This window comes from Physella acuta, unplaced genomic scaffold (assembly GCF_028476545.2).
Source record: "Physella acuta isolate Inbredline_101_S28 unplaced genomic scaffold, ASM2847654v3 ptg000863l, whole genome shotgun sequence".
Taxonomy (NCBI): Eukaryota; Metazoa; Mollusca; class Gastropoda; family Physidae; genus Physella; species Physella acuta.
In genome coordinates, this window is record NW_026732380.1 from 81276 (window position 1) to 85950 (window position 4675).

Consider the following 4675-nt stretch of genomic DNA (forward strand, 5'->3'; position numbering starts at 1 on the left):
ATTTGTACCCAAAGCTATATTTTCAAATTGTTTTGAATTTTCTGGGCAAAGTCCGTAAACAAAAAGATCTCTGCGGGCCGGATGAGACGACATCGCGGGCCGCATGCGACCCGCGGGCCGTATTTTGGAGACCCCTGGGAATGATGGGCTTGATAATGATTTGTTTATAATGAGGTGGCCCACTAACGCCGTGGAAACCTGTACTATTGATGGTAACTTGCATTTTGTTATTGTAGACATTTTACACAAAACACACTTTAAAATTATTGTTGTATTTTTTATGCTTTGAGGAGAACATATTTTATATTTCACTAATTAAATCAGTGATCGTTCTCTCTATTATCGTATCTTTCAGCACTAGGTTTGATTAAAAATGTGTTGCACTGACTTGCCCTTTAATAAAGTCCTGTAACTTTTTTTTTAAGAAAACAATGTGTCCCTTATTTTATTTTATTAATACGTTTTTCTTAACTCAGCTTCGCGTTTGTTTGGATGTTTGTTGTTAAAATTGACATCGAAAATTAGCCCACTTCTGATTGCTCTAGAGATCTGAAATTTCGAATGCAGGCTATTTTCGCCTAACAATTTCAGATGCAATCATAAAAACTAGCAATTAGAGACCTAAATTAGCTTAATTAAATTACGCCCCAAGGACCATAAAATCGAGGACATGATTTCTAAACATACCGACAAGACTGGAGGCCTATTGACACAGTTACTTCGGCCCCAATCGATGTGATCGCGCTGGCCGTGATCGTATAGTGGTTAGTACTTCGCGTTGTGGCCGCGACAACCCAGGTTCGAATCCTGGTCACGGCATGTACGCTTAATTAAATTACGCCCTTTCTCTGTTTAAAGCGTATCGGTCGCTCAAGATTTTTAGTCCGTGTATTTATAAACACTCAGTCAAGTCATACTTAATCAAGTCATTAGATAAAGTAGAAAATAAACTATATAAAAAAACTTTTTAAAAACCACGTTTTTCAAGTGTAGCAACGGACTAAAAAGGAGAAAATAAAATACTTTAAAAAAACTTTTAAAAAAAACACGTTTTTCTTGTGGACTAAAAAATAGAAAATAAATTTTTCTTTTGTGCTTCCTCGAGCTGTGCAGGTTCTTGTGATGACTGACAAAAAACGTGGGTCGGGCAGATGGGTCGGGAAATTTGATGGTGAACGTACCCACGTTTTTTTTTATATACAAAAGGTATCTATATATATAATTCTCTTCTGGGAGCCGTTAGAAAACAAGCTGCAAGCGCGCCTTACAGTCCCCTCTCTTCCTCTCTATCGATACCACCCCCTCCGCCCCCCCCCCCCCACCCCCCCACCCCCACCCCCCACGTCACATATTCTGGTGAGCTGTGGTCACGCTAAATGTTTTTGTTTACAATCACAGCGTCGGGTGTGGTGACGGCTATTAGGGGCAGATAATATAGTTTGAAACGATTTTAATTTAAACTTAGGGGAGGTAACTAAGAGGAGGCTGCTTTCACGGGGGGGGGGGGGGGGATGGGGGTTTAGTGTTTTAAAGCAAATATTTTCAGTGGCAGCATTGGAACTGTCGAATTCACAAATTACGAATTACTGAAAAGTAGAAAAAACAACTCAATAGGCCTAGCGGCGTATGATACACCGCGGGTCGGCTCGTTATAATAAATTTGCGATCATCAGAAACAATTAAGCCCTTATTTGAAAGGGATTTTGGATCAATTTTCATAAGGACATGGCAGCAATAAAACTGAAGGAAAACTTTATTGTATAAAAGAATATTCTATTAAAGCTAAGGCGTTTATGCTTTTAAAAAGCTTTCACTAATGAGTACTTAAGGTCCTAGGACCTTAACTTTATTATTTTTACATAACTAATATACAAAATAAAAATATTTCTATCATAAAATAACATTTAGAGCGTATTATTTTTGCTTTCATACATGTCTTATTTCTGTTAGTTTATTTTAGCTATTTGCAAATAAGTTATTTCCCTTGAAATTTTTTTTTAATTTTAAGATTTTGAAACGGGAGATAATGCGTTTGTAACCTCAACGATGAATTCCTATTTGTTTTAAAGAAATGGAGAAGGATTGATAAATAAATTAAACTTTATAATGTTTTAATAGTATTAACAAAGTCACGGGGCTGGGGGGAAAGGGAGTGGGGCGGACACTAATAAAAGTGTATATTTTCTATATAAATTCCATTTCTTTCGGGGGGGTGGGGGGTGGGTGGGGCAGTAGTCTTTCTTTGAAGAAACTCTGGTCAAGACCATAGTCGCGATTGTAGATTTCAATAATTAATACTTGTCTTGCCCCTCCCGCGTTTTCTCGCATGGATAAAAGAAAGTCTCACCAAATTACATACGAAGGGTTTAACCGATGAGTAACGAATACCATATTCTTAGACGTGTGACTTTGTTTTCTAAAACTGAGTTATTTATATGTAAACAATGCCTGCGCTTGGATCATATTTATCGGGGGATAAAACCTTTAGTGTACCTTAATCACTCACCCTAATAGTGCGGTGTCAGAGACATAGAGGGGCGCTCTCGGAAGCCCGCGATTACATTACCGCAGGGCCGCCGCGTACGGCCGCTTGCTCCTACAAACTAACGTAGGTGTCGACTACGCGTCTGATTCAGTTTAGTGAACGACTATATTATTATTACACTCTGCTGGGGCGCCGCTCGTACGAAATAGAGCTTGTAAGTAGGTCACAACTTCTCGCTCTCGTACTATGCAGCTAGTAGATTTCGATACAGTAGACTTACAAGCCCTATTGGAAATTGTTTTTTTTCCACCAAATTACACCCTGCAGGTGTTCTCAACAACTTCCCGAAGTTTCATTGCTTTATATATAGATATATAGATATATAATATTAGCAGATATACACTATAAGATGGTTAACAAATTCCTGTATAATCGTCTGTTGATAGTTTATTATCTTAATAACTATTCGTTTAATCGAATTCACTTAATAGACATAGATATATTTAAAACTAAGACGATATTTATATTCTAAATCCGCGTATTTATTAAGATAATTTACATATATATATATATATATATATATATATATATATATATATATATATATATATATATATATATATATATATATATATATATATATATATGTAAAGCAATGTATGTTGGTTTCTTTATCTGTTTGTCTATCTTTTATGCATTACTACACCTTTCATCCGATCGCCATGAAACTTTTGGAAGTTATTGAGAACATCGGCAGGATGCGATTTGGTAAAAAAAAATTCCCATTTCTTATGGGCGGCGCCCCGGCAGAGAGTAATTTGACATCCAGGCTTTCACGTGAGCGCTATGGCTCCTATGTTCGTTTTAAACGCGATAGGCTATCAATGTAACGGGGCATTATAGTCGTTAATTGAATCAGGCGCATCCGTCGACACCTACGATAGTTTTAAGAAGCCAGGAGCCGTACCCGGCGCCTCTGCTGTAGTGTAATCGGGGGCTCCCGAGAGCGTCCCTGTACATCCCTGACACATGGGCGGTCACCGAAGTCTGTTCTTCTTGACTATTACGGTTTTGTGATTAACGTAAACTCAAGTAGTATAGGTAAACATTACCCCGATAAATATGATCCAAGCGCAGTTATTGTTCATATTTGAAGAACTCATTTTTAGAAAACAAGGTCACACATCTAAGAATATAGGATTTGCAACGATTTCATTAAACCCTACTGATATCCCTCGTCAGACTTAGTTCTATCCAAGCGGCAATGCGCGTGACGGGCAAGACTAGCATTAATTATTTAAATCTACAATGGCGACAAATGTATTTGGTCTTGACTTTGTTATACTAATAAAAAATTATAATGTTTTATTTATTTATCAATCCTTCACCATTTAAAAAAATAGCAATTCAACGTTGAAGTTACCAACGCCATATCTCCCATTTCAAAGTCTTATATTTTATTATGCTAAATTTCTATTCAAGGGAAATAACCTATTTACAAATAGCTAAAATAATCAAACAGAATTAAGACATGCATGAAAGCACCAAAATTATACGCTCTGAATATTATTATATGATATCAATAACTTATCTTTTAAATTAATTATGGAGTCTTGTCAAAAAAATAAATTTAACGTTTTAAATACATAACAGCGAAAGTTGTTTAAAAGCATAAATACATTAGCTATAATAGAATATACGTTTGTTCAATACCGTTTACTTGCTTTTACTTATCCCACGAGATTTTTGGTTTTGGCTATTTCTGGATCCCTAGTTAAAGGGACACATTTCTTTCTATAATAAAATAAAAATTACCGGACACTACTAAAGGACAAACTAGTGCATTACATTTGAAATCATACCAAGTATTGAAGATATAATAGAAGAGAGAAAACTATCACTGATTACATTAATGTGAAAAAATGACTCTACTCAATGCATAAAAAAAAAGTAACCATAAGAACATTTATAAAGTTAATTCTATGTAAAATTTCTACAATAACAAAATGCAAGTTACCGTGAATAGTACAGGTCTCCACAGCTTTACCGGGCCATCTCATTATAAACAAATCATTATCAAGCCCACCATTCCCTTAAACCAGGGGTCTCCAAACTATGGCCCGCGGGCCGAATGCGGCCCGCGAAGTCCTCTCATCCGGCCCACGGAGATCTTTTTGTCCAAGAAAAAAA

At 36.4% G+C, this 4675-nt stretch overlaps 1 non-coding gene across 1 annotated transcript; it reads left to right on the forward strand.

Moving 5' to 3' along the window:
* The first annotated feature begins 747 nt into the window (after positions 1-747).
* On the forward strand, positions 748-819 carry Trnah-gug (transfer RNA histidin (anticodon GUG)). The gene has a single exon. It is a non-coding gene; the product is annotated as a tRNA-His (tRNA).
* The last annotated feature ends 3856 nt before the right edge of the window (positions 820-4675 follow it).